Source organism: Chrysemys picta, chromosome 3, assembly GCF_011386835.1.
Source record: "Chrysemys picta bellii isolate R12L10 chromosome 3, ASM1138683v2, whole genome shotgun sequence".
In the NCBI taxonomy this organism is placed as follows: domain Eukaryota; kingdom Metazoa; phylum Chordata; order Testudines; family Emydidae; genus Chrysemys; species Chrysemys picta.
The window spans coordinates 127,496,543-127,515,392 of record NC_088793.1 but is presented as its reverse complement, the minus strand read 5'-3'; positions in this window follow the sequence as shown (position 1 = coordinate 127,515,392).

Below are 18,850 nucleotides of genomic sequence, written 5' to 3'. Positions count from 1 at the left end.
CTTCCATTGCTACCAAAAAGTCCAGTTGCTTTTTGGCTCGACACCACTGTCATTTTTACTACCAAAAAAGATGGTCACCTGCAAAGATTTATGATTTTGAGAAAAAAGCATGTGGTGTTTTGGGGGTGGGGGGTAAAACAGTGAAATGTTTTTACAAAGCCAGTGAATTATCATTAACTTCATCATTGCAGCAAATGTTTTCCTGCCTGCTATCATAAACACACCAAAATGGTCTGATTTTTTTTTTACAAAGCTATATAAAACCCAATCCTGCACCCATTGAAGTCCATGAGAAGCTCCTATTGGCAAGAGCTAGTCAGGAAATGCCAATTATTTTTCTTAGAAAATATTGTTTAAAAATGTATTTCCTGTGCAATGTTTCTATTTTATCACTGAAAAAACAAAACTTAAAATTTTGGGGGGAGGGTTGAAAGCCAAATGTAAAAAACATATATAAACAGCCCAACATATATGTACATATACAAACATATAGAAACAGAAAATATCAACCAAAATGAAAAATTCCCACCAAAATTTTCAATTTGGCCAAAAAGCCATTTTTAATCTGGAAAAAAAAATTCAGACTAATATCTTTCAAGCAGCTCTGCTGTGGATGTGGATGGTGCAAGATTGGTTCTGTGATCCAATAAAACTCTGTATAAAGAAAGCTGTTTACAAGTCTGTCAACGTGACCCCACCACCTCTCACTCTTATTGTTCGATAACACGTTTCTGGGATTTTGTCATTTTCTTTCAGAGGGCAATTGTTTTCTAACAGAGGCAGCTTGTCTAGTCAGTTAAAGAGACTGGGAGTTGGAACTCTCTGGTTCTGTGCCCACTTCTCTTCTGTTGCTGGCTCTGTATGCAATGCTGGACAAGTAACAATTTCTGTGTAGCTCAATTGAACACAGCAGGACTCGTCCTGGGCAGCAGCATGGGGAGATTAGCTTATTTGCTGAATATTGAAAATGCAGTTTCCTAAAATGGCACATCCTCTGTGATCTTTTTTGGCCTTCTACCTAATGCTACTGACCGTGAGGGATATTTTTCCCCTGAAAGATGAGCCTTGAAAAGGGCAAGAAGTATATTGTCTCCTGACACCACAGTGTCAGTTCTAATTGCCCCTCACATTTGTAATTTGCTTTGGAAATACATTCTGACACGTGCAGAGCCAGGGATTGGAATCTTTTGAGCAGTAGCATAAGGGAGAAATGGAAACCCGTCACTGACGTCAACAGTGAGATGAGAACAGAACATAGGGAGTGTCCCCTTTGCCACTAACAATCCACAATGTGACATCCCTTGCAAGAGACAACATTTCTGCAAGCCAAGCTTTGTCTTATTGAAGATAATAACATCTCACTGACAAACTATACAAGCTTGGGCCTGGGTCCAAGACTGAGCAGTGGGTCACTGAGCTATGAATCTTTGTGATCGTTTTACTCCAGGACCCAAAAGGACGATTGCAGATAGGTCCATTGCCCCAAAAAAGGCTGAAGGGTCACTTCCTTTTCACCACTATCTGTATCATAGCTTCTGTGGGCTTGACTTCAATGGGACTTGTGTTTTAAATTAAGCATATACTTAAGTGCTTCACTGGAAGAGGCCAGAGCGTTCGGCACCTTGCAGGATCTAATTCTGTGTGAGCAGGGAGTGCTCTGAGCAACTGTTCTGTGTCTCCCACATGGAGTTGCTGAGAAGAACCCTCCCATCTACTTGCTTACCTCCCTATGTGGGGGAAGCGAGAGCCGCTCTGGCTTCTCCTTCCCAGTCAGGGAGCAGTACTGCCAACCCCAAGCACTTAGAATTCATGAGCCAACCAGGCCCCGCAAAATCATGAGATCAGCTTAAAAAGATGCACTGTTCTTTTTATTCCCCTTGGTTTTGTTAATGAAAACTGAGAATCTCATATATTCACCTGAGCCCAGGAGTTGGGGCATCAAGAAAAATGCCAACTATCATGAGACTCACAGTAAAATTGCAAGAGTTGTCAATACTGAATAAGAGCGGGATAGGCACACCACTGGCTTTGTCTGAGCCCAGCTAGTGGAGACGTAGTTGGCTACTGAGCCTCTTTGTGGTCAGGAGAGAGAACAAGGGTTTTGGCCCATTCCAGAAAACAAGGGAAATAACTATAACTACCCCACAGAGGGTTCATTAGACAAGTTTTTCAGGACAGTGTACAGACGTGAAGTTCTGGGTGTTATTACTGACCTGCGGGGCAGTCACAGAAAGGAACTGAGGGATATTGTCAAAAGTGCCCTCCTCTGCTACGCACACCTACACCTAACAAGAGGACCATTGTACTCCCATGTAAAGTTGTGGCCTCTACTAAATGACCTAGCCACCACTAACCTGCAGTCAGAGGAGTTTTAAACAGGTACTATAGATATTAAAGAGCACTGTTTATATGTTCATATATTTTGACCAGCTTAGCTCATCCTGCTTTGCAGCAACAATGAGCGAACGCAGAGATCTTTGCATTACATTAAATTAGAAGCTCTATATGCTTTGGAGCACGTTAAACCTTTCAGAGTTTTCTTTAGGGATTATTACATATTTTACTAAGTAAACAGATTACTTAGCATCTTGTGGTATGAAAACAAAACCTTGAAAGATGCCTTATATATACATTAAAAAACTAAACATGTCAATATGTGATATATGCAATCTCCATGATGCCAGGCTTTAAAAAAATAATAGAAAGACGGCAACATTTTTGCTTATTTTTCCTATGAAGAAAGGTCTTAAAAGTAACTAAATTGATTGATTTTAATTATGAAAAGAGATGTTTAACTTGGATTCTCGAGTCTTCTGAAAATTTTTTTTTAAACATTTTGATTATTTAAAGCACTATATATGAATGCTAAGTGTTGTTATTTATTATTGGAAAATAAGGGGGGAAGTACATTTAGTATTATTCACTGCTAGAGACAGGATGTTTGACTAGTTGAACAAATGGCCAGGTCTGGTATGATAACTCCTATGTAGTCTTTACATGCAAACAAATTAAGTAACAGAATATGTTGCAAATTATTGCAAAGGTGTTAGGCAGGAGGCATCAAAAGGAGCAAAATCAATAAGTCCAGGAGACAGTTTAATGATCTTTAATGCCTGTACTTCTCCTATCTCACACTGAGCAACAGCCCTTCCTCCTGTTCTCACAGTTACAATCACCAGCAGTGTCACAATTTTATTTGGGTAGCTTTGTGCTTAAGACTAACAGCAGGGCTCTGAAACATTTGGCAGGCTTCAAAGTCCTCAGATATTCTTTCAGGCACTAAGTGCAGTCAAGGTATCCATTGTATGTACATGTAATTCTCTGGGCTGAACAGCAACAATGTTGGTTAGTGATATTCCCCTTTATTCATTGCCGTGACGTCTTCCATGCTTTGCATAGCACTGAGCACTCTTTTGATACTCTATAAATAATAAAAAAATGGTTAACTGCAGATTTCAGTTGCTGGTGAATTCATACAAGCAGCAATTTCCATTCTTCTATTAAGAAAGGTAAAAGCAAAGCAAGCATGGTTGCATTTTTTTCAGTCTCCTGGCAAGTAGCCAGTGCTGCTCTTGGTGTCACAAAGTATTGTGGCCCCTGTCATTAGCTAATTAAGGACCTGAGCCAAAACCAATGGAAAGATTCCCATTGACCTCGGAGAGTTTTGAATCAGGCCTCATAACTATAAAGATCAACACTAATGCAATCATGGTAACAATGAGAGGGAAATGTGAAACTAAATGATAAAGTGTTATTACCTTATGAGTTATTTAATAGACACCAGTTCAAGGATGTCTATTTTATACATGTGGGCTATTTTAATTCTTCCCACTAGGTGTGCTCCTGTGGAAAGTGCGCATGGTGTACTGCTGTGAGTATGCATCTTAAGCCTCTGGTACCACTCACTGACTGATAAAGAGGTCAAAGGGGTAGTCTGGGTGATGACAGTGGAAAGAAATGTTCCAGAAGAGGTCTTACAAAAGGCTGTGAACTGTGGAAATTCACTCTCCACTGTCACCAGCTATTAATGGGATCATCAATAAAACATAATCTAGTTATAGCAGACTTAGTCTGTAGGTTACATTAACCATTGTCTTGCATCAGTAATGAATCTCCTAGAGGCAGGAATGGTAAGCACCTTGTGCTATGGGATAAGAATATCCCTGCAGACCATTACCTTCACTCTATCTTACAAGGGATAGAGAGAAGAGAGAGATGACAGATACCCTTCTACAGCTTTCACTCCTCAGGAACTCCCCCCTTCTCCCCCCGTTCCATTAAGTGCTGTACCCAAATGTTTTGACTCTCCTGCCTCTGGAAGCAAAGTTCAAAATGAAGCAGATGGGAGATCATTCTGCATACAGAGAATTTTCAGATATTCTCTATATGACCTATGCTGGGTAAAACTGTTTCCATTCTCTGATTGGATAACTTTTATAACTCGCGCAGCATGGATTTTTAATTGCAAGTTCATTTGTACAATTTGCACTTCTCAATTTGTACCATGTTGGTTATAAAACTATCCAACACATTTTGAACAGTCAATTTCAGATTTTACAACTGAATGTACCAGTTTCAAAATTCACTCTCAGTGAACATGCAAGCTAAAAAATTTCAAGTTTTATCAAACTCATAGGTCACAAAAAGCCAGAGACAAAAGGGCCATTAAATAACTGATTGAAATTTGCTTTCAGATTCAAATGAATATTGGAAGATTTTTGTTCCTCTATTTGCCTGGATCTAAAATTGATAATACACCAAGCCACCAAATGATAGTCAAGTCTCTAAACTGTAGATATTTTAAGGTTTATTTTTCTTTGGATTATTTTTAAAAGGCTTTATGGAAGAAGTGTGGTTTCCTTAAGAAATTATTTGGGGACTGGAGGGGAAAACCCAGATCACTGAGTCCAGTCCCCTGCTATCACAGGCAACCCTGTCATATAATTTGAATGAAGAGAGGGTGGCCATTTGCCAAACAAGGAAAAGGAAGGAAAGACAAGTACATGGTGGAAGGTCCAAAGACAAGATGTAGGACAAGGATACAGAAAGGACACCATCGGATAAGCATAAAGATTAAGAATGAGAAACTCTCTGTGGTTGTAATAGAGATATTTGGCCACTTTTATACATTAGAGAAATCCACTGAATTCAATCATGTAACGATCCCTGTATCTCATACCCACAGTTACTTTTCTAGTCCTGACTCATTGACTCCAACATTAATGAGCTGGATGAAAGTGTAAGAAACTGGAAAAGGTTTGTGAGAAAATTACGTTTGGAACTTGTTTGACCAGCTACAACTGGATTCTCTTTTGGTAGATATAAAAAACCTGTTAATATGTTTAAAATTACAGAACATAAGAGCTGGAAGAATAATGCAAAAATCTTCTATAACTGATGTGAAATGCACTCACCTTGGCTATGCTCCTGCCATTTTTGCATTCCCCTTAAACATTGCAAGCCTTTCCTTAAACATTCAAAGAACCAAGTTTCACTGGCATGAATATGGAGAGAAAGTGAATTTTAAAGTTGTCTGTGTGAGTATTCTCACACCAGCTGAATTATAAATGTGTACATGCAACAATTCACCCAGGAAGTGTGAATCAGGGAACTGAACTAATACCATGTGGCTTAAGTGCCCAGTAACAGTTAGGCAACACAGCTCAAATTTTGAATAGAAACAATCAAGCCATAGAATAAAACATTCAAAAAGATATTTTGCAAATAATATTTATCACTGAGGAACCTGTGGTTGTCTTGTGGAAGTTCTGGAAATAGAAAAAAAAAGTTAAATGCATCAAATAAATTTGTTGGTGTGAAATATTAGCTCAGTTCTACAAACAATTAGAGCTGGTCAAAAATAGTGGAGAAAACTAAGTAAAACTGTTTTCAAGGTCTCCCACCCCCACCCCTGTATTTTGATTGTAGTGTCAAAACTCAAACTTTAATTAAAAATGAGGGTCCACCCCCTGCAGGGAGTGGGGGTAGTACCCAGATCAGTTACGTCAGGGAGCTGTGCCACAAACCAGGTATGCTTTCTGACTCCCCCTCCCCCACCTCATATAATGCACCTCGACAGGAAGAACCACTGGGCAGCTCTTGAATAGGGGAGAACAGAGGACAATCCAAATGGCAAATGATGCATCTGACAGATAGTGGAGTCTCCTGTGCATTTTACCAGAGAGGGAGAATTGGAATTGAATGGGAAGAACTGGAACTGGTTATAGCATGTGGCATTGCTCTTTGCATGTCTCGTTAGCTTATCAACACCATTCCCTCTAGACCCCCATCTTCCACTCCTTTGGCACACTAGGAGAAGGACAAGGCCTCAGAATAAACTTGCTCTGTGTCAGTGTCACCAATCTTTGGCAAAAGAGGTTAAAATAGATCAAAATAGAAAGGTGGAAGTGACTGGTTTTGGTGGTTGTCCTGGATGTTATCATGGTTATTGAGGTCTTGACATGAATATCATTGCATTGTCTTGTGCAATGGGAAGTGGTATGGGATAGAGAATGAAGATGAGGAAATGTGTCTGAAGTGAGGCAGCATCCTTCAAAAGGCCCATAGCCAGCTAAACAAACGTATGGACGTGCTTGTGAACACAGACCATAGTGCTGCATGGGGGACAACACTGGAGTTCGTATCCACAGAGCCAGGACAGGAGACAGAACTAATATTGCCATTCTGCCATTGAGATTCTAGCTCAGGTTGGCAAAATTAAGAGCAGCTTCCCCATTTTCCCCAGGAAATAAGGGGAGTTGGAGGTGGCAGTATACTTCTTTCCCACCCAGAGGAGAAGCCAGCAGGGAAATAGAAATATGAATGTAAATAGGGGACTCCACCTTGGACAATTCTTCTCCATCTGCTGCTCCACCTGCTGTTGGAAAGGCTTGGGGCCTACTAAGGTAAACTCCCCAGGGGGTGTATTGAGCATGCTAAGGCACGGAGTGGCCCTTAACATGGAAATGAAGGAGAACATACTTCCAGGAATGGCTCCATGACAGCTGCTCCACACATCCAGCCACCAGCTCCCACTTCTGCTCCCAGTTCTGATTCTCACATCTCACAATTTGTCATTTCACCAGCCATTGCAGTGACAGAAGGTAAGGGAGCTCTCCTGAGCTCCCCCAAGCAGTAGAGGAGGGGAACTCCCTTACTCAGCACCTAGAATGGGTTTAGCTGCCAGGGCTGCACTTCCATGTGCTCCCTTTTGCTTTAATCCTTGCTCAGCAACCTTTTTTCATTGTGTATTGTAAAAGCACATGCCTATGTGAGGTCACTGGCTCAGCTCCTCTATCTGATTGGGCTGATATCAAGGGAGAGGTCTCTGTGACACTAGGTCAACATCTCTGTTGCTGTAGCTGTAGCTGGCTGGACTGAAACCCCAAAGCAAGACACAGGCTTTTCTGAAGTTACGAGCTCAGAACATCTGGCTTGCTGGGCTAGTGTCAAGCAACAGCAAGAAAGATGAGGTTGCTAGTCCAGCATCAGTGGTTCAAATAGATCAAAATAGGATAGCCACCATTCTTGTGTTTGTGTCTCATAACGGTTGTTGATGTCATGCTGGGGTTGTTGAGTGGCAGCTATGTTGTCCTGTTAACTCCTGCTTGGCACTCAGAATGAGCTGTAGGGAATAGGACTGGCCAAAAGTGGACTGTGTTAGTGGTTTAGTGCATGCTTAAACAAGACACGAAACATTACAGGAGGTGGCCTAGGAGCAGACGAATTTATGCTGGGATGGAGAAGAAAAGGTGGGAGAAAAAATGAAGGTAGTCAGATAAAGGGAGAGGGGGGAGAGAGAAAAAACAACAAGCTGAGAACAAAGAAAGAACAGGAGAAAGAGGAAAGGCAAAAGGAGAGATGGTGGCAAGCACGCCAAGAGTGAGGGGACACGAACAGCCTTGGGAGGTCCATATGTCAGTCGGTCACCAGGGAACAATTTAACAAAAATGTTTGGTAACCATTGCCATATGGGGAGTGTAGGAAAACGGTCTGCTGTGCATTGTTTGTGATTGATTCAGCTCAGGCAGGAGTAATATAACCCTGAACAAAGGTCTTGACAGGTAGGTAAAAGAGGAAAATATGTTTTACAATGTGGTTAAAATAAATCAGTGTGCACCACATGCTCTCCTCCACTTGTGCTCATACACAGGTCTTAAACCTTTTTTAAAAAAAAAAAAAAAAAAAAAAAAGCTTTCCAATTCACCTCAGCTCACCTTTAAATGAATGTTTTGTTTTCTCAAAATGTCAACAAGGAAAAGCTGTCACCGAACATTAGCTGTATACCCAACATCTTGCTATTCATGGCTTATGAATAATAGCTTGTCATATGCCAGCTTGCCTTAATTATGGTTTGAATACATACAAAGTTGATGGATTGTTCTGTTAGGAGCTAATACAATAAATATCACAGCGTCTCTTTTGGCTTGATCAAGCAGAGCTACAGCTATCTCAGCTCTGTTACCTGCTAGCAACCACTCATCGTGGGCTAAATTCAGTAAGTGGGTTCAAGTCAATGGAGTTAACCTAATATTGAATAAGGGCCAAAATATTTTGGCCATCGTGCAACCACTCTTGGGGCCTGATTCTCCTCTCACACTGCTTTTGTACTAGCATAACTCCATTGATGGAACTGGAGTTTCTCCTGTCAATTACCCAGGTGTAAATCAGGAAAATTGGCACCCAATATTTCTCTCTTTTCTCTGTCAGCTTGGCTCATGGGATCCTAGGAGTTAGAAATGGAAAAGACCTTCTAGATCATCATAGTCTTTGTCCTACAAGCACACAGTGGATGGCCAGATCTTTCAGGCCTTCCTTATGTAAGTAATCTTTACTCCTGCAAATAATCCCTCAGTTTCAATAGAATTATTCCTGTGAGTACAAGTTTGCGGGACTGGGCCTCTAACCCCCCCTACTGATAGAAAACATATCAGATATTAAACTGCCTCAAGTCAAGACCACCTCTCTCTTTCTTTCCACAAGCTGAGTTGGATCACTTTTGCCAACAACCCCTCGTTTTGAAGATTTAGGTGGCAGGGAGTTATCAGTGGAGAACTCTCTGCTGTGAAATTTTGTTTCCTCCCTTGATCTGACAGAATGCACATCTGTTGACCTTCTGGACAGGGAACATGGCTCAGCTATTTACTCAGGTCTTTGCCTGCAGAGGTAGCAGTGGGAAATGTGTCTAGTTTATTCTGGATGTGATTCTACATAGAGCTGACATAGATCAACAAGCTACTACTTGGTTTTCAAATCCGTACAGCCAAAGGCTGTTTGGACACATTTAATAAATATAAAAGGAAATACAAAATACTACATTTCACCTGAGCTCAACTAGCACAGCAAGAACTCCCTAGAGAATGCATGTAAGGCCTTATGGGGGTGACTGACAGAAAGCCAGTATTCGTTAAAAGAAAGCAAAAAAAAAAGATGATCAAATTTTGCTTTTCACCCTTCCTGCCTGTCTTCATTACAAACTGGTGAATTAACAAAAAATCTAGATATTAAATACTGTCCATTCATTTGCTTTGCTTTGTGTACAAAGAAGTCATGGTTCTGTCCATTCATTTGTTTTGTGTGCAAAGAAGTTATGGTTCATAGTTGTCACACTCATTTTTCCATGTTGCCAATGGTCCCGCTCACCTTTGAGCACACACAAAACTATATTGGATTGTGGGAAAGAGCAGGGAAGGAAATGAAGGAGCGGGGGACAAGGTTAGCCAGGGTCATTGTAAGAAAGATGGGACAAGAAGGGAAATGTGGGGTTATGTAGAGGCGTGCACCCCTTCCCCCAAACACACATCAACTTCTATGCCGTATTACATGCTGGAGCACCGTGGTGCTACAGTGTACCCCCCTGACCTTAGGCTGCGTGGTGCTTGCACACTGGGTTTTTTAAAAAATACAGTTTAATGAAATAACATGTTAACTGATGAATGTAAATCAAGCAACCCTTATTGATGCAAGCAGTCTCAATGAAGCTGAGGGTTGCAAAATCGGGGGGAGAGAATTCTGTAAATGCCTCTCAAAAAAAAGTGATCCTAGAATAGATCTGTAATGTTAATTGTTTGTGATCCTTTTGAATAGAAGATGCAGTCCAGTGTTTCTCAACCTTTTTGATACTAGGGACGGGCTTGTTGCCTTCCTAAACTGTCAGGATGATCTCAGGGACCAGTGCCGGTTCACGAACTGGTGGTTGAGAAACACTGAGTAGTCTATAAAAAACAAATGGAAATCAATATCATTAGAATGAGATGCTTATTTTTTCTTTCTTCTGTTTCTGTACCATAACCAAAAACATTTTTTAATTTTTTTATTTCCAATTTATTTTTAAATGAGAATTGACTTCTTCCATGAAAGTGAACACAACTAATGACAGGTTTCAGAGTAGCAGCCATGTTAGTCTGTATCAGCAAAAAGAACAGGAGTACTTGTGGCACTTTAGAGACTAACAAATTCTCAGAATTAGTCTTAATAATATGCAGATCTTTACCTTAGCCTGTAGTGCCATCTAGTGATTGTTCCTTTAAAAGAGCAATAGTTTGTATGTTCTCATTTATTTTATGTTTCTTCACTAATGTGCCATGCAAAAATGCAATGCTATGAAAATTACTAAAATTAGAAGACAATACTACATGCACAGCAATTTGGGCACCGTGGGGTCCATATACAGGGCATCAAACTGCAAACACTCATGCAAATGTAGTAAGTGGTAGTCCCTGTTTGGGTGCCATTTGTGTTACAGATACTTGGCTTAAATTATGAACAATTCTAGGACACTTCCTCTTCCTGCACTTCAGCTTTACTCTTTTCTGAAGCACAGGCCAGAGTTCTGCCTTTTCAAGACTTTTTGGAAAGAATTACACAGAGTTAAACCTCAGGGCTACTGTTTGCAAAACCCTGAATGTAGGTGCTTGTGACAGCTTCCAAGCCAGTACCCTACACTAAAATAATTATGCTAGATTCTTTTAAAAAAGTCATTAAGGGCCAAATTTTCTAACATAGGAACCTGATATGTGCCCTTAAAAATTGTGTGCATGTACAAACTTCTAATTGCATATAAAACCAGGCAGTAACATGCTCAAAGATCTACTGGCATATGTACATGCATGCTTTGTCCACTCAATTCTCTGTTTGCATGGACCTATGATGTGCCTGTGTTTAAGGCCTTGTCTATGTAAGAAAGTTACACTGGTTTAACTTATTTTATCACTTATGCAAATAACACTCAGATTTACTTCCATCTTTCCAATGATTCATTTTCAGCAACAGAGAATGTCATCCAGTGTCAGCTGTGAACTTAAGGATGTCAAAGAAGTACCTAAAATGAAACTCTGGTTAAAACAGAAATGTCTCTTACTGAGACTAAGCAGCTGCTCCATGTCCCACCTCCTGTTATTGTCACCCAATGAGGGTCACATCCAAACTTCTCTTCCCACATAAAAACATACACATATTCCCTCTGATCTTTTTTTAGAGAAGAAATTCTCTACAGTGTGGCCTTAAAATGTATCTGTAACCTGGATCTGCTTGAGAACTTGAGAAGACTGGGTCTCAATTCTTTATTCTCAAACACTGCAGTCTTGTCAGCAAACAAAAGTCTGGGGATTCTCATAGCTAGCAGTGCTTCAGTCCTTGGGTTAATAGTTGACTTGGCTTCTCAGTAGCTGGTAAAAAAGGCATTCTGCAGCCTGTATCACAAGTGGTACAAGTATTGGGATCAGCATATAAAATTACAGTTTCCTGTGAATGTCTGAAAGGCCGTCACTTTAGACCAGGGGTCGGCAACCTTTCAGAAGTGGTGTGCCGAGTCTTCATTTATTCACTCTAATTTAAGGTTTCGCGTGCCAGTAATACATTTTAACGTTTTTAGAAGGTCTCTTTCTATAAGTCTATAATATATAACTAAACTATTGTATGTAAAGTAAACAAGGTTTTCAAAATGTTTAAGAAGCGTCATTTAAAATTAAATTAAAATGCTGATCTTACACCACCAGCCTGCTCAGCTCGCTGCCAACCTAGGGTTCTGTTCACCTAGGCCGGCAGCGGGCTGATCAGGGCCTGCGGCCGGGACCCCAGACCTCGGGGGGAGGGGTGTTTCAGGGGTCAGGGCAGAGGGCTGGGGGAGGGGGTTCAGGGCAGAAGGCTGGGGTGTGTGTTGGGGGGTTCAGAGATCAGGGCAGAGGGCTGGGGTGTGTGGGGGGGTGTAGGGCAGAAGGCTGGGTGTGTGGGGGGCTCAAGGGTCAGGTCAGAGGGCTGGGGGCTGTGGGGGTGCAGGGCAGAAGGCTGGGTGTGTGTTGGGGTGGGGGGGTTCAGGGCAGAGGGCTGGGGGTTGTGGGTGGTGCAGGGCAGAAGGCTGAGTGTATGGTGGGGTTCAGTGCAGAGGGATGGGGCTGTGGGGGTGCAGGGCAGAAGGCTGGGTGTGTGTTGGGGGGGTTCAGGGCAGAGGGGGGTGCAGGGCACAAGGCTGGGATGCTCGGCTCGTGGGGGTGCTCCCAGCCCCCTGCCCTGAGCGGCTCAAGGCAGGGGGCTGGAAGGGATATGCTCTGTTCCACCCCCTTCCCCCAGGGTCTGTCCCTACCTCTCTCTGCGTCCTCTACGGAGCTGTGTGCATGCTGCCGCTCTTCTCCCTCCCCCTCGCTAGGGCCATCAGCTGATTGGTGCAGGGAAGGAGAGGAGGAGGGGCAGGAAAGCACCATGCTGGGGGAAGAAGCGGGGGAGGGGGAAAGCTTGGCTGCCGCAGAACCAAGCTTCTGCCTCCTGCCCCTGCAGGGGAGAGTGGTGGGCAGGGGGGCTGAGTGGGGCTGGGGGCCGGGACCGCGGCAGGGAGCTGCGTGCCACTCAAAATCGGCTCACGTGCCCTAGGTTGCCGACCCCTGCTCTAGACCATTGGGCTCTATCGTATCCCCACAAGAGCAACTAAGTCAGCGATGGATTTACAGACCCTCACCTCTCTGAGCTCTAATTCTTTTCTCTTTACTCAAGACACAATCTTAGTAGGAAGTGGTTAGCTAAAAGCCAAGTGTTATTTCAATAGACTCTGTAGCCTCAAGATGTGACAAATGCTCCCCCCCAACTCTCCCTCTGGGTCCATAAAATACACTGTGATGGACCTTTCATTACTTCAACTGAGGGTGTCCCTATTATCTAAAGTCGGAGTAACTCTGTATTATATAGGAATTGGGTAATATCCCTTTAAGTAGACTGTAATCCCTCTAGTGGGCCTCACTGTCTCCTATTGCACTAACCACCAGAACTTAATAGAGCAGCAGTGTATATAAGTAACTAGACCATGTATGTTTATATATAGTTAATAAACGTGGTTATTTGGAGCCCAGCTGTGTCCAGCTGGTTTCCTCATTTCCTCATAACATTGTGTGCAGAGCAGACACAACAAACACCTGTATCCAGCATGGTATTGGGACCCAAGTCTTACAACAGACACATCTCTTGGTCCTGCATTGATCAGCCACTGAGTCCACAGGGCTGTCTTTACCTCCTGTGTTTACAACCTTCCCCTCTCTAATGTCTGATTGGCTCTGCTCTCAGTGAATACGTGAATATGTGTGGGCCCTGCAAGATGGTTTGTCCTTATTGGAAACTGTCTATACGTCTTCCAAAACAGTTACTGAGCATGTTTAATAACTGCTACACCCTTAGCTCAGTGGTTTGAGCATTGGCCTGCTGAACCCAGGGTTGTGAGTTCAATCCTTGAGGGGGCCACTTGGGGATCTGGGGCAAAATCAGTACTTGGTCCTGCTAGTGAAGGCAGGGGGCTGGACTAGATGACCTTTCAAGGTCCCTTCCAGTTCTAGGAGATGGGATATCTCCATTAATTAATTAATATCTAGATGTTTCTAGGTCCTTCTAGCTGAGTTGCGCTGCCCTGGATTCAGACAAAAATCCATGTCTCCTCCCCATTGCTTCTCTCCCTGCCTTTGGACTGAAAACCCAAATGTTGCTGTATAAAGCGTGAGGATTATACAACCTTAAGTTCGTGAGTAGTGCCAATCACTTCGGTGGTACTACTCACATGCATAAAATTAAAGAGAATGAATGTTTGCAGGTTTGTGACCTTATTGTGTCTCAGTGGCCCCAAATCAAATTTGCAAAGTTTTTAAGTAAAAAGATGGGTTGAAGGGTGTTAAACAGATGACAAGCTCAGCTTGTGTTCTGAATGCCAAATGGTGTTCTTTCTGGTTTGTGACATCACCTACCTAAAGATTCTACAGGCCAAATGCTGCTCTCATTTCAACATGTACAACTTAATTGGCCAAGAATTATGCCCTGGGTTCCACCTGTGTAATTCTGCCCTTCCATAGGATTGCACAGGTGTGACTGAGCACATAACACTGGTCTACAATTTTTGAGAAGTTGTCTGCTTCAGAGATAAAATGTGCTATTTATTATGTATTTTGATGTGCTGAATTCAAATATGACAATTAAAACAACTGATTGGCTACTGTTTCTAAGATATTTAAGTTTTTACATTTGATGTCTATGTAGATAGTAGAGTTTTAATCATAAATTGTAAACCTAGGTCTTGTCATGTGTTTATGGTTGCTTTACATGATAATATTTCACCTGTCCTGTTTATGTAACACTTTAAAAATCAGCAAAAGGGTTATATAAATAAAATTTATTATGAAACAAAAGGCAAAAAACTATTATGTACATAGTTTAGTCCTATTCAGTGTCTACTCGGCACTTCTTGGCTTGTCTCTTGTATTCATTAAATGGAGCATCTCTTGTCACTGTCCAGCAATAGTCTGCAAGCATTGATGGGCTCCATTTGCCCTGATAGCGTTTCTCCATTGTTGCAATGTCCTGGTGAAATCGCTCGCTGTGCTCGTCGCTCACTGCTCCGCAGTTCGGTGGGAAAAAAATCTAGATGAGAGTGCAAAAAATGTATCTTTAGTGACATGTTGCAACCAAGGCTTTTGTATGCCTTGAGGAGGTTTTCCACCAACAACCTGTAGTTGTCTGCCTTGTTGTTTCCGAGAAAATTTATTGCCACTAACTGGAAGGCTTTCCATGCCGTCTTTTCCTTGCCACGCAGTGCATGGTCAAATGCATCATCTCGAAGAAGTTCATGAATCTGAGGACCAACAAAGACACCTTCCTTTATCTTAGCTTCACTTAACCTTGGAAATTTTCCACGGAGGTACTTGAAAGCTGCTTGTGTTTTGTCAATGGCCTTGACAAAGTTCTTCATCAGACCCAGCTTGATGTGTAAGGGTGGTAACAAAATCTTCCTTGATTCAACAAGTGGTGGATGCTGAACACTTTTCCTCCCAGGCTCCAATGAGGAGCATAGATTTCCTTTTCCTGTTCAACCACTGGCGAAGATTTGTTGCACAAGTGTTGCAGCATATGTGTGGGGCCCACCTCTTGTCCTGATCTCCAATTTTGCAGCCAAAATAAAGGTGATAGGCTTTCTTAACCATAGTGGTTATACTGCACTTTTGTGATGCAAAAGTCACTTAACTTCTGCTATGTTTGTGGTGATCTGCACTGTTCACACAAGTACGAGGCATCTCTGCTCACTTTGGCTAAACAGAAATGTGTCCCTTTGCAAAATCAAACACTGACAAATAAGAGAGCACGACACTGTATGATTTCTAGAGCTGATATAGGGCAATTTGTTCAGCAGAGTGATGTAAGCTTCGTTATGATTGCATCATCCATGACTTCTAGGAATAACATGATGCAATTCATATCCTGTATGACGCAATACCAGCTTCAGACTGCATCATTCATTGTTTTGCCTAAAAAGCAAGTACTGTCCAAACCCAGTCATAGATTTATTCATAGATCCAGTCAAAGACGTATTTTAGTCATTTCTGGTTTAAATTGAGATCCCTTCCCTTTATACTTCACTTATCCTCCGCCATTCCCAAGTCAAGGGTTGTATATACTGACCCAATAGCATATCTTGAAAACTAGAGCCAATCAACAATTTTAAGCCTCATTTTCGTTCTCAGTGACCCAGAATTAGTAAAATTTGACTACATTTATTTCCGAAGCATTTTGGCTGTAGAGCAGTGTTGAGAATGGTGGGCTTGCACAGATCGCCCTTCTAATGAAACTTAGTTACCAATTCTGTTAATGATCCATGAGCCAGAAAAGGATCCAGTTCACGCTCCCTTCTGTGTGATTTCCAGCGGACTGACAGTAGTGAAATGTGACTCTTTGTACAAAAAGGAGGGGTGACACCGCACTGTGTTGCCAACTCTTGCGATTTTATTGTGAGTCTCACAATATTTCTTAAAGCCCCAGCTCCCTCAGTCAAGTGATTATGGGAAAATTTCATCTTGCATTTAAAAAAAATAAACATGTTTCTAGCCCTCATGGTTGTAGACAAAAGCTGGAAAATGTGCCCCAAGTGAGTTTAAACACTCCAAAACCAGAAGGCTAACAAAAAGAGCCACAAACTTATTGTTTTTTTTAATCGCATGATTTTAAGCCAATCCCATGATTTCTTGGGGCCTGACTCATGATTTTGGAAGGCTTGGGATTGGCAATACTATTGCATACCCAAAGGGAGAAGATCTGTTGAGCAAGAAGATTCCATTTTCACATTGGCACTTTTCATGGCAGACATACTCTATAAGGAGAACCCTTTATTTTCAGACTGAATACTGACTGTTGTCACTGCTTCATCCAAAATGGAGACAGTAGTTCCACAAAGTGGTATTTAGGGAAACAAAAGATGGTCTGGTGTTTAAAGCACAGATCTACTGGTCGGGGGGAGGGACGGTTAGTCTGGCTGTGCCACAAGTTTTCTTTGTCACGTTGGGCAAGTTATTTAACTTTTATGTGCTCTATCTGTAAACCGGAGATAACAATACTTAACTTCACAACAACCATGAGTGTAACTACTGACATTTGGAAAGTTCTCTGAGAAGTTCAGAGAGTGCCTTTTGGAGTACAAAGTAGTATAAAACTAAATAAACATAGTCACACACAAAGAATCAAATAATTCAGCAGAGTTCCTTTTGATTGTCAGACTTTGTCTCAGAGATGCTCACGATCACGTCCTAAGGACTATGTACTTGTGGCAAGGACTGTTCATTTGAGCCATGGAGAGCCAAATCTCATGTGGAGTATGTGGGGAGTGAAAAACTTTTCTGATGCCCCTTTCTGTACCTGGCCATAGGACAAGCAGCAAGTTCTAGTGGGTGACAGTTGCCAGCCATCAGGAGTAACACTCTGATTTTGAAAGGAATATATTCAGTCTTATTAAAGTCCCAGTTTTGTGTACTTTGATTTTAAAAATAATGAAGGTCTGAGGGTGAGCTAAGAGGCAGAAAAATAAAGCATTACGTTTTCTATCATCTAATGTTACACAGCACAAGCTAATTGGTTGTGGTCAAGAATTTTTTCTTTCTTCCAGCCTGTAATGCACAAATGCAAAATTAGGTGCATTGTAGCTGGGATTTTCCACTCATTCATCCAGGACTGGCCGTTGTTGGCAACATGATAAATGACAAGATGGTTCTTGGATCTATTCTTGTATGGAAAATCCTGTTTTCCTGAGTTTCTTTGTTTTCCAGAAGACAAAGAGACAATGCCTTCAAGAGCCACTCTGAGCAATCAGTTTGCAAATTACCAAACATGGTGACTATGTTCTACTTTCGGCTGACAGCTGATTCTTTAAAAAAAAAAATCAAAGTTTTAATAAAGAAACATTAGACACTAAACACACGCAAAGTAGTGTAGATCTCTAATTACTATGTTTGACAAAAAATTTAATGAAAAATATACCCCTTAATTCTTTCCAGTAAAGACATCAAGTCTGATGACTTGTTACCACGATCTCTTTGAGAAAGCCTTTCCCATAGCCATGCGATTGATTCCATTGCTGTGGAATCGCAGTTATCATCTGACTTTTGTATTTTGCATTTCTAACATTTCATCTAGATTAATCTTTTGCTAAATAAAGAAAGAAGCATTTGTTCACTTTGAGAGGTACCATCTGGTTTGAGTTTAACTGGGGGTGAAGGCTGAGGGGGTGGGGGAGAGAAGTAGTTTTCAATATGACAGTAAAAAAGGAGCCCAGAGCAATAGGTTTGGGAAAGCATGTTTACCCAACTATCCCCAGCATTCTATTTCAGTATAATCCAAAACACCTGTTCCAGGGCTCACACCTAGGTAAGGCACATGGCTGGGCCAGGGCCAGACTCCTCTTTTTTCCGACTCTGCAAATTAATAGATGATGTTTGGGGCTACTGCAGTGAACAAGGATACCTATAAGGATGATGATGAAGTATGGGCCTTAACAAACATTGAACTTTGTTGTACCACTGAATCAAGAGGAAGGTCAAATCTACTGATTAGTCAGAGTTTAAAGAGATATTGTATGAAGTATTTTAAAAACTATGTTGAAAATAAGTTACCTCACACTTTCTGGCACACGGGATGGGGGACAGAGAGAAGCAGCTCTGGATACAAATAAAGCGGCTCTGGATTACTGCTTCCTCCTACTCACGCATGTGTGGGTTATACACAAACTACTAGTAGGGAGAGGGGATGTCATGATCCATCTCGTATTTGTGTCTGAGAGTGGGTTGGAGGGGAAATCATACTGTAACTCGTTTGGATGATGGTTGCAGGGATAAGGACCATACATCATGTTCTTGCGGGGGCAAGGCCCAAGGCCTCTGCACCCCCACTCTCTTTTGCCAAGGGTGAGTTGTGGTGAAGCTCTTTGCTAGGATCTGAGCGATAAAACACTCAGCCGCACCTAGAGACTGAGCCCAACCTCATCGAAGTCCATGGGGGCTTTGTCATGTACTTCAGTGGCAACAGGGCTGGCCTTACCATGAGGCAAACTGAGGTGGCCACCTCA